At 36.4% G+C, this 12,930-nt stretch overlaps 1 protein-coding gene across 7 annotated transcripts in view; it reads left to right on the plus strand.

The window, feature by feature from the left end:
* The window catches only part of MEIS1 (Meis homeobox 1), a 575,725-nt gene that overhangs the window by 96,211 nt on the left and 466,584 nt on the right, over positions 1-12,930 (plus strand). The gene's annotated exons all lie outside the window — the stretch shown is intronic.

The raw sequence follows: 12,930 nt of genomic DNA on the forward strand, positions 1-12,930 counted from the left end.
CTCAGAACTCAATCTACTGGCTCCCTTCATTTCATTTTCACTCCCCCCCTTTTTTCCTTTCTCAAAACTCAATCTACTGGCTCCCTTCATTTCATTTTTACCCCCCCCCCTTTTTTCCTTTCTCAAAACACAACCTACTGGCTCCCTTCATTTCATTTTCACTCCTCCCCTTTTTTCTTTTCTTAGAACTCAATCTACTGGCTCCCTTCATTTCATTTTCACCCCCCCTTTTTTTCCTTTCTCAAAACTCAACCTACTGGCTCCCTTCATTTCATTTTCACTCCCCCCCCTTTTTTCCTTTCTCATAACTTAACCTACTGGCTCCCTTCATTTCATTTTCACTCCCCCCCTTTTTTCCTTTCTCATAACTTAACCTACTGGCTTCCTTCATTTCATTTTCACTCCCCCCCTTTTTTCCTTTCTCATAACTTAACCTATTCACCTCTCACTGTTCCACTCTCCTCTATTTCTTCCGACCTCTCACCTCATGAAACCATGAGTGCTTATATGCCTGCACTCCAAATTATGCTTATGTACTCCATAATACTTGTGTTATAATTTCATTCAATTATTTGCCACAACACCTTGCTCAAATCTTATTATTCTGTCTTATATGTTACTGTGTTTTAGTAGTTTTTGAAAATTGTATTGTACTTGTTAACTTTGTTGATATTAGCTTTGTAATATTTGTATATGGTGCTTTTCTCCCCGGGCCTCCATTGACAACGGGCTCATTTTCGGCTCAATGGACCTTCCCGGTTAACAAACTGCAAATAAAATAAATAATAAATCTTAGCAAAACGAAAGCTGAATATTTTACTACTTATTTAAATGTTTTCATTTGGCCCCATTAGTTGTACTTTCCAGTATTTATCACGTTTAATTAACTGTCCTCTGTCATATCATATCACCTTTTTATTTGCAATTATTCATTCCTACTGTCTTCACATGTACTTAACCAGCAATGCAGGCAAACTTTGCCCATTACATTGCTCTATGACACTATATGCTGTATTACTAACTTAAACTCACACCGAAGACTCATCCATTAAACTAATTTCTTTCCCCACTAATAACATTACATTTCCTTTGAACTAATGTCTTACAGGTGTCCTTTAATATTCTTGTCTAAGATTCACTCTGATCCTTAATCTTATCTAGATGCATCATTTGTAGTCCATTAGTTTAATTACTTGCAGTCCTTTGATGCTTGTTCATTTTACAGCTTGTGCCTGTGTACAAACATCAGACTACACATTCAGTTGTTTCTGAAGAAGTTCACTGGAATATTAAAGTAGATGAAAGCGCTAAAACAACTGCTTGGTGTCTCATACTTTATACTGCATTGGACTGAATTCGCTGGTTTGATGTGTTTTTTACATGGTTGCTTGGTTCTTGACATTTTGTTATCAGACTACACATTCTTTTACTCTTCATTCCAGCCAGACATATACCCCTGATTATGTGGACTGTTTGCCTTCAACCTCATCAACTTCCCAAAAGCAGAGAGGAGACTTTGTTGCCTCACCTACAACTTTCTTTAAATTTATGGTACTTTTCCGCTAACGGTGCAACATTTGTGGAGTGAAATGTAGATGGAAAAGTAACGCGAATGTTATCCTAATTACATGCTGACATTGGAAAAACATGTTTCTATTTTTCGAAAGGCTTTCTCCCGATTTTCGGTTCATAATTTGAACAGATGTCCTCACTATTGCAAAGGTCTTTTACCCATTGTTTGTGTGTGATTAGGTTGCCATATCTGACTGACAGCATTCCACATGTTAAGACACTGACCCGTAAAAATCAGCAGCTGGTGGGGAAGAGGAGCACTTCCTCTTTATTTTCAGAAATTAAACATCTGTGATGTAAGCCATAATTAGTAAGTCACACAGATCTTTGTAAAACTATCTGTGTAACCGGCAGGGACTTGGGCCGAAAGGAGTGACAGTCACAGATCAAAGCCGAAATTAAGACCAGAATATGGCAGCATCATACCCGGCACTGACTTTGCCTGAAAAATGAGTGGTGCTGTGACAACAAAGCCAAAATGAAAAGCACAGCAGAACTATGCAATAATCAGTTCTAATATGTGACAAAATCAGTGATGCTCTGAGATGGAAGACGAAAGTAAAACCCCAAAAAAAACGAACAGCATTGCTTTCAGATAAAGCGCACTTTCTGGATGCAGCAAGATGTAAAAATAAACACATTCATCCTTTTCTTTAAGGGGCTTAGGAGCTGGGGATGCATACACTTTGCTGTTTAATAAGTAAATAAGTAATACACTGGGTGCCACTCTGCAAGGAAAGTATAACTTTTTGTTTAAACATCAGCGGCAGCAGTGTGATCTTTGCAAACATGGGTTAACATTCCAAAGGCTGCTTACAGCTGTTGGCCCGATAACAGAAAAGTACCAAATTTATTTAGTACCCATTCTTTTTCCACTTTGTAAAGCACGTTAAGCCCAACAGTATAATTTTCAGTATATTATTCATTAGAAAAAATAGTCAACATTTTACAGTTTAGTCTTTCCACACTGCCAGCCAAGGGTCAAAAGGTCAACATCACATCATTTGTGGCTCTGATGGATCTAGATTTTTGAGGTGAAGCATATTCATCAAATCTGAATCATTGGTCTGATGAATGACAGACTACTATCAACCTGGGTCCCCAGGTCGGCATTTAGGATATCTGTGTCAGATGTGTAATGATACCGAAGGACTGCCTTTCCTCATCAATGGCTTTGGTGACTGTTAAATATGTCTTTATTTATGAGGTCCATTATGATCCATCAGGTCCCATGGATGCTGGAGATGTTTGGGGGCTGCAATGAACCTGTCAGCCAGTATGTTGGCAATGTCTGTAGGATCAGTAATCTTCACATCATTTATCTTGTAGTCAACAAATACACATACTCCAGTGTTTCAGCCCGCTCCTTCAAATTATTCTGTTTCTTCCCATGTAATAACAATTCTTGGTACTATGCTTCAGCTTCATCAGTTAATCATTTTTAAATTCTAGTTGAGTATTCAAGGTTGTTGGTTCATTCAAGTAGTTATTCAAGTAGTGTTTTTACATTATATTCAGTGTTTACGTTGTGAGTGAGTTTGTTTCACTCACTACTCATTCCCCGCCTGTTAACAATGCTTCATGAATGAACAGTGACGGAACCCATGAGCTATTTAGCGATTGGGAGTAGCAGTCACATGATGTTTTAGGTTTCCATTTAAGCAGTAGAACATTGCATATAGAATGTAGTTTGCATTTGAGAAAGTTGTATTATGGACGATGAAAAGCGCTTCATGCATAAGCGTTTTATGCATTTTATTTCTTTTAATAAACGCATTTTGGACGTTAATAATAGCTGTTTGCCATTGGAATACATACAGATTGTGATTGGACTCTTTTGCGACTTGCAGTCTGTTTCCTGTCTTTTGCCTAAATTGGAATAATCTACTAGACTGATGTACAGCCCCTTCTTATTCAAATGAACCCTTAATTTTAGTTAACATTTCTTTCAGATACATTATTTTGTTTTGCTTTACATGAACGTAACTATAACATTTTAAAATAAATTATTAACAATGGCTCCTAATATTCAAATCAGTCTTTTCTGGTATTCCATTGTGCGATGTCCAGTGAAGGAGATTTTCACCAGTACTGATGTTGTTACCTAGTGGGATGTATAAAGCTGAGTTACAGATTGTTTATCTGTTATTAATTTTCAGTGTTGCTAAAATGTTCTCAGTATTGTTACATTTTAGGATCTCTTGTTTAAATAGGGTTATATTTAGAGAGCTTTTACAGAGAATTGCAGCACCTCCTGCTCGCTTGTTTATCCTATCAATGTGGATTATATTAAATCCTGGAATGTTGATGTCAATTTAAGGTATTTCTGTTTTTATCCAGGTTTCTGTGGCAATGACTGTATAGGGGAGTGGACAGTGGGGTAGGCATGGATGCCATGGATTTTATTATATATGCTTCTCAGGTTCATATTTAACAAATGGAGATTATGCTTTGAGGATAAATGTGTATTAGTAGTGTGGGCATTGGCTACAGTTTGCTTAGGGTTAGAGTTGCTCATGGAAGGGGCCGGCAGTTGGATGAAAGTTTTCAGTGATTAGTTGAGTGGTTCTTTTGCATAATAAAGTGTATAACCAAATAGGCTTCTGCTTTGGTTTTATTGGTGCCCTTGTTGGTCTTCAGTTGGTTGAACAGGATTGTCAAACACCAAAGCACTTCCATTACAGAATAATTTAAATGTTTCTGGGGATGATAGCATAAGTTCCAGTCCCATATGCTTATGCTCCCTCATCACATCAAAAAATCAAAGCTTCATAAATTTACATTTCAGTAGTCTTGCTTCATAAACACCATTTTCACATTATTACTACTTGTCTATCTGGTTGCCACATTTTCTACAACCCTTCCTCTCTGTCTCCACCATAACAGGTAAAAAAAGTCAAGTCAATATTGACCTAGGCTTTTCATACCTGACTTATTTTTTTATTTTCCATCTGCAAGCTGATACAACTCCCAAGCCTATACATTTCATCATTTTCTCTCTCAAATAGTCCAAAACATAATTTTTCTCCTTCAAAATCACTGCACAGTCTTACATTCTTCCCTTGTTCTTCTAGCTCCATACCATGTAAGATATAATTTAATAGGATCAAGTCTATAACTGTCTTAGCAGCCTGCATTAAATTGGTGACACTTGTTCCCTAACTGGCTTTGTAACCTCCTGTTGAACCTGCAGGTAGTCAGCATTATCAGTAGGATTATCCTTGGCCTTTTCATGAAACATCAGCCATTCCCATCACGTTTTATATACCACTTTTTATTATCTCCAAACTGTTGGTCACATTCAGATTCAGTCTCAGCACCTTTTAGTCTCTCTAGGCAACAAACTCTATAAACACCATGTCGACTTGACCCCAAATCAGCAACTTATTCCCTTTCAAAATGATCCTCCTCCACCAGATAATTAATCTGTGACCAGCACCTTTCTACTTTTGCCAAAAATGTCTTCAAGTTAACAACTTGTAATAATTTTATTAAACACTTTTTTCACTCAGATTTGAACTGAGCTTCTTCGGAAAGTGCTTATCCTCAGACAGTACTGCAAATGTTTCAGTTTTTAGTCATTTCCTTGTGATGTCAGTTCTGAAGCTACCTTCTGATTTGGGGCTTCATAAGACTACAACAAAACTAGGAGGTACTTTTCCCTTCAGTGAAAGCAGTTTTTTGACTACACATGATGTCTCCTGCTGACATTACATGTTGGTTCTGTACCAGGCACAAGTTTGACATCAATCGTTCATTTTGTTTTTGGCTGGTGACTGAAACAAATCAAACAAAAAATTTGAAAGCAGGTTAAAATGCATTAGACCTGGTCACACATTATGTATAACAGAAACAGCTGCAACCCTCCTGCTACTGCTAAAAATGAACATATATTGACATCCCCGAGTTTGCTTAGTGTTACAGAAAATAAAGAGCAGTCGTCCCTTACCACTAACTCACACCAATATGTCTCTACCTTAAGAACTTCAATGTGTGTTTTTTTTTAATTTTTAAAACATCTTTATTATGTATGACATTTTTGAAAACTGACATAAGTACCTATATAGTTATAGAAAAAAAATAACACTTCTTTGTAACAATTTTCATTAATTTCAACATTACATAAATTGCTTATTTCCTGCAAACCCTTACATTTCATTCCTCCTTCAGAGCATTAGTAAACATATTATTATCACAGATTCCGTTTGTCTTTATATATTCACGGCTTCCCTTTTCTAAAGATCCCACCTCCATTTTTATATTTTTTCCAATACTGAATGGTTTGTTTAGATTTTGATTTCAATTTTCTTTTAATTGCCGTTTTCCAACCAATAGCATTTAACTTAGTAAAATCTTCCCATGTCTAGCCAATTCAGAGCCTATATCCCAGCCGTAGCTCTCAACCTCTAAGTCCAAAAAATCTGAACAAATAAAAAATATTGGTGGAACAAAGGGCTGAAATCAGGGACAGACCATAAATATTGCTCTACAAATCATAGAAAGCTGTTAGAATAACATGTTTTGCTTTAGCATGCATTTTCTGAAAGATATGAAGTCTGCAACTCAAATGCATGTCGTTATTTAGTGACTTCAGTGCTTAATAATATGTCAGAAACCAAACATTTGATGATGAAGAGACCAAAACTATGAGGCAAAAATAAGGGCATTCTGAGAAAATCTGGACAACTGAGAGGTATGATCCTAGCTCAAAAGAATAATTTCTTTAGTTACAATCATTTGCTCCCCAGTACTCTGCAAGGAATTTTTAAAAGCTGTCTACTCATTGCACCCCCCCCCAAAAAAAATGTTCCCAACTGCGTTTCTCTTTTCTGTCATACCTCCAGTGTTTTATTGTCTACCTGATGAAAACTTCTCTGAAGTCTGCTTGAGGTAGAAAAATGCCTATGCAAACCCTTCCTTGCAAACATCCCAAAACTATCTGGACTTTGTTGCATATCTGGTAAATACACAAATGTCCTTCCACTGTTCTTTTCTATGTTGCCTTTCCAGTCTCTCTTTCCAATCTTTTTTAGCGTCGTCTGATTGATTCTTATAGCCATCATGGAATATTTTATATGATCTACTAATCATCTTTTTTAAAAGAAACTTTTGTTCTATACTTAACTAACAACTCAACCAGGGTTGGTATTTCACTTAGCACTTCCATTTGTGACTGTTTACGAAGATAGTGATCAGATGTACCAATTCATCGGTTTATACCTGAAGTACATTATGTTCATATTTTCTTGGATTTAAACTAGGATTTATAAAAGATAGTGTTGTAGATGTGTAAGTGTGTGTGCATGTGTGTGTTTGAGTGTGTCTTTCTAAAAAGAATTGTTTTTTTTCAAAACTGACTTAAAATGTAATTCCTGAATGTATAAATATTTTTTATGGGAGTGATTTTCTCATTTTTATAATCTATGGTCATAATGTTTTTACTCAGAAAGTTGCCATATTTCAGCCCATGAGCATCAAACCCTACAGCGATGCCAAATCAAAGAGCAAATCATCAGATAAATGTGCGGTCAGGAACATACCTGTTACTGTTTTGCAACAAACCAAATCACAGGAGTGCTAAGTAGTTCTGATAGAAAGTTAGTGAGCCTGCCCCTTAAGATACGTAGAGGTTTGTATTAGGTGAAAGAAAATGTTGGGCATTGAATAACAGATACAAAGCTTTGGTGAGAAAAGTGAACAGGAGTAATATAGAAGTGAGTCATACTTTGCCAATTTTCTGTGTAGTTGTGTATTGATGTGTGCACACGAACACACACTTGTATCTATGTGTGTTTTTTTGAGGCAGACTGCGACAAAGATGAACTTGATTAAAGAATTACCCTCTCAGTAGCTGGCAACATCAGAAATGTATTGTTTTCTTACATAAATTAAGATTTGTTACTCTTTTTGTTAAATTATGCACTGAGTAATGATGTTGACAAGGTAATATCTGGTAGTTAGCAGAACGTAACAGACTGGTTTCATGTTACAAAGGGAGCATGTTTTTAAGTCGACTGTTTTTGTTGTCATTAATTACTAGAAAAGTCAGAAAGAACAAGATGACAGTCAGTCTGCTCAGTATTTTTTCCACATGATCAATTTTTTTTTCAGCATGACAGGTAAATCATGAAAATAAGCTCTTGCGGTTTTTGCCATGGACCCTGTCAACACTGAAAATGTCATGAAAAAATCCGCATCTTCTGTACTGCAGGTGAGAGAGTGAAAAATGCTCGTTGCTAAGTGCAGGGGACAATATTTTTTTTATTTCCATTTACTGGAGCTTCATGTCTTGAATGCCAATCAAGAGACCGTCCTGCAAGTTTTTAATATTTTGAGTGTAATAGCCTTTTTGCATATTTTTACTTGATCTGCTGGGCTGCCTTTTAAGTAGTGTTGAAAACTATATCAATTTTGACCAAACCTGATGCTTGATTTTCAAAAGCACGCACAGCACAAGTTCATAATGAGTGGATCTGCTGTAACACGTGACAAGAGTTTTAACTACTTTTGGTATTTCCTTCAGAAGTAGCCCTGCTTCATTGTAATAAACAGAAAAAAGTCCTTATGGAAACACCTGAAGACCTGACCAGATAAAATCCAATGGTAGAGTATTGCCTAATGCAACTTTATAAAATGGACAGAATGACTGTGGAAGAACAGTTTTATTTGCAGCACCTTGTGGATAATATCGATAACAACAGTAATAACAACAATAAACACATTCCTTCAGATCTGCTTGGCTATTTAGCCCAATTAAATGACTGTAGTCGTTCTGGCCCCCTCATTTAGCCAAGTTTGCAAAGACCTGTAAATAGCTTTGGTGGAATAAAGACTGAAGGAATATTGTTAGTTTCATGAGTCATTCCTTTACAGTGTATCCAGAAAGGAGAAGCATCTGCAGATTTCAGCTGCAGATGCACAAACCAAGGAAATACTGTAACCCAGTGCTCCACATTGAGTGCTGGTCATGGTGACCCATTCTTTCTCATATATAAACTTGAGCCTGTCAGAATGTTATTTACAACTGCAGACATTTTCAGCAGAGATACCAAATGCAGCAAAACAGTGCTGCAATAATGAATTCCATGATGCATTCAGAAAAGTCAAATCTTTTTCTTCCAGGAAAACTTTACTGTACTTTTAATTTAGCCTTGAAAAAAAATCATGGCTTTGATGCAAGTTTGTGTTGTGTCTGTAAAGTGAACAAAGAAGTGTTTTCCAGAAAATAACAGCATTTGAAGTGAGCTGTTTTGTAAAAATACCAAAAATTTATAGTTAATGTACATTTCTGTAAGAGATTGGAGAACTTTAGATTGATAAAAGGTGATGCTTTAATTGTATTCAGCATAAACAAAGACTTCTAACATTTATACTTGGGTAGAATATTTGTTTATAAGTGGTGTCAATAAGGGGAAAACTGAATATGGATTGTTAGATGTTGATTGCAGGGAACTGAAAGCAAATCTATTTTCAGCAATGGGTCATTTCACTAAATGTGTGCAAAATCCCACTGAAGTTGTACGCCCCATTATGGGAGATGTGAGGGTTGCACGTCACCTTACCAAGACATTTTTAATATAGTTGCTGTGCATTTTCAGTGAGGTAGCCCATTGCCAGAGATTAACTTATTTGCTCAAAGTATAACTGGCTGTACATTTAGGATTAATGTGATTTTTGATGTCTGTGTCAAGTTTTAGGATCTTTGGAGCTGGGCACTGCACAAATTGAGCAATGCAGATATTAAATCAGAGCATAATATTGTATCTGGAGACTGGACTAGTACACAAAGGGCGTGTGCCCCTTTTAAGGCAGCACATAAACCACGACATGGAAGAACAACCAAATATATTAGAAAAGTTTACAAATTATGACATTTGATAAATAAGAGCTGTATCCCTTGCAAAGAATGTATGAACTGGTTAGTTATACTGCAACCCTTCCTACACACACACACACACACACACACACACACACACACACACACACACACACACACACACACACACACACACACACACACACAATGTATATATGTAGAGAGTGACAGGCTGTGTGTGAAACCATAAGTCAGCATTGGAATGGTAGGCAGAGAGATCTGCATAGGTTTCAGTGATGGTGGACTTTGTGAGAAGGCATGTCATAGATTTTCTAATGCTGTTATGTGAGCCTATCTAAAACTGCAGCAAAGTCCTTGAACCTCCTTTAAACATCAAAAAGTATTTTATTTGATTCATACCCCCCCCAAAAAAAACAAAAAACAGGCATATAATGCACTTACCTGACACACACACACACACACACACACACACACACACACACACACACACAATTAAAATATTGAAGAGATTTTGCTTAGTATATTGTTCTTTTGTTAGTCTTCTTCTTTCAGCTTTTCCCAGTTAGGGGTCGCCACAGCAGATCACCTGTTTGCTCATGATTGGCAGTGGAGTTTTATGGTGTCAAGTTGCCAGCCTGGCATCCAACCTTCCACACACAGGCATATACATTCACACCAATTTAGAGTGTCCAGTCCACCTACAACACGTCTTTGGGATGAAACTGGAGCACCCGGAGAAAACCCACACGACCACAGGGAGGACATGCAGACTCTGCACAGAAGGCACCCCATCCAAGGATCAAACCAGAGAACCTCTTGCTGTGAGGCAGCAACACTAACTGCTGCACCACTGCAGCCACCCCTTTTGTTAGTGACTTACAATTAAGTGGGCATTCTCATTTTCTTCTGAGTTTCGGTGTGTATTCTCTTTCATCTTAAAAACTACACAAATAGAGTTACAAGTAAGTAATGCTTTTAGTCTTGGAGACTTGCTTGAGCTTCTCTTGAAGGTTTCTGTGATCATGTTAGGGAGGCTGACCTCATCATTTGCAGACTCTTGATACAGAAGTTTGAGTAATGAATATAGTAAGAAGCAGCAAAAATCAAGGACACCCAAAATAACCGGCAAAGTTTTTTGACTTTTTTCTCATAGATATATATATATATATATATATATATATATATATATATATATATATATATATATATATATATATAGTTTTATGCATTTATATTTTATATAAGACCATGATTGTTGAAAGGGAAGTTAGCAAAATGGAAGCTTGAAGGGAGACGTTTTTATCCATTTTGGGTATTTAATTTTTTTTTTTACTGTGAGGTATGACGCATGCCTTTGTTGACTTTCTGTTTGTTTTTTGCCTCCTTGTTGTTAATATTGCATGTTTAGGGGCACTGTTTCTCATGTCAGGGAAAGTGAAGGACAGTTTACAGTATCTTGTGCTTACAGACCGTGGCATGGATTTTATGTAATTTCTGTATGCAGCTCTGGTTACAACTGTAAGAAGTAAAGAAGACGTTTTGGTTATGTACATTATAGCCTAGCAGTTCATCAGTATGTGCCATTATAGGTTTGTAAACTCCTTGTCACTGTATTGGTCAGAAATTTGAAATATATATTGGTACCAGTGGCAGGAGATTTACAACATTATATATGATAACATTGCAAACACTGATTAAATGGCAGAGTTGTGATATATTGCAGTTCTGTTGGTGAGAAATGAAGCATTTCATTAGATTATACCACTACTGTGAAGATTAAGTTTTTTCATAAACCATTTATGCCTATCAGATTGTAGTATTTGGGCACAAATGTTTTGAGATCTATGACTATTTCATATTTTAATGCTTCATGTGTTGTCTTCTTAAGAAGTTTATCTTTGGAAATGACACAGCTGTGAAATAGGCAGCATCTTTGAAGTGATTGAAATGTTGTGGAATATGGCATCTTTCACAAATGTAATAACATCAGCATTTCCATGGGATACGGCTGTTTTAATGGGTTGTATACAGCAGAGGTAATTTCTCTCATATTGATAATTTTAATGAAGTATGTTTCACAGCTGGAAAACTTGGCAACATTTTATTATCTGATTCATTAAGAAGTAAACACTGAGCACCGTTTTTGTAGGATGGTGATACCGTGTAATTAGTGACATGTAAGGCTGTGCCCAGTGTGGATTACAAAATTGATTCTATGGCTTTTTAGTCGAGACAACCATCATCAATGTTCCTCTTTAAATGAAATAAAAACTGGGCATTTTCCATATTTGTTTTTTATTATTGAACATTCTCATAGAATAGCAAGTCTTTTTGCAGTGTTACTTTGGCTGAGAGGTAGCGTTTTTGTCTTTGAAGGCAGAAAAGCCAGTTTAGTTTCTGCTCATTCTTAGAAAAAAAACAGTATCTTTCATGACCATTGTAGAGATATTCTTTTTCACTGATGGTTGCTATGGTCAGAGATTCCAGTTTCTTTGACACCCATTATCTTTAGAGTTGGCATTCAGAGATTGCTGCACTCTGAATGGGCAGGTAATGGCTGTGCCCACCTAAAAGATTATTTTTTTTTTCTGACAGCTGATTGTCAGTCCTGTTATTGTTGTTGAATTAGGTTTTAGGAGCAATAATAGAGCATGGCATACTTAAATCTTACATCATGTTGTTAAGAGTATTCTATGATGTTTGTTAATTTAGTAGAAAACATATTGACATTTATGTAGTAGATTTGTTAGTGCACATACAACTCCTACACAAGGTGCTCTTGTTAAAACTTATCCAGTTAATGTAAGAACTTCCTTGTATTACAACATACCAAGGCCCACACCCTGCAAGGCTCTCTGTTTCCATTGTTCTGCTCCAAATGTATAAATTGTCTGTCCCTCAATATTAAGAACTAATTTTTGTCTTCCAGTCTTTGCCCCTGTTTGCTTTGCAGATCACATCTCCTCTGCTGAAGCCACACCCACTTTTATTCCCTTCCATCTTCCTGTGCTCCACTTACAGCTTTGTCTACCAAAGTTGTTCTGCATTGAATGTGCCCTGAATAAGATTCCAAAAGACAGCCTCAGACATCACAGTATCCCAATTTACTCTCGCTCTTCAATATTTATACTGTCTACTATGTAATATTTAAAATATTGTTATTGTGTGAATCTGTGTTTTGTTGTGCTTGTGTAAATGCTATGTCTTATTCTGTACAAAAGGCAATGATTGTTAAAGAATGTCTCCTGCTACAGGCATTGAATATTATAAATATTTCTCCTTGTATACAAAGAACCTTCTGGACCAACTCACTTTCAAGACCATACATAAGTATCACCCATGTCACTACTTTGTAAATGTGCTGATCTGTTTGTCGTTTTCCATTTCAACTATGTCCTTTTTAAATGCAGAATCTTGTAATTTGTGTTTTTTTCTCAGGCTCTTGCAGAAAAGCCACTGTTCTAGCTTATAACAACATGTGTAGCTGATAACAAAATGTATTTGCCTTTTGATCATGTACT

Source organism: Protopterus annectens, chromosome 1.part2, assembly GCF_019279795.1.
Source record: "Protopterus annectens isolate FY-2018-M chromosome 1.part2, PAN1.0, whole genome shotgun sequence".
NCBI classification, from domain to species: domain Eukaryota; kingdom Metazoa; phylum Chordata; order Ceratodontiformes; family Protopteridae; genus Protopterus; species Protopterus annectens.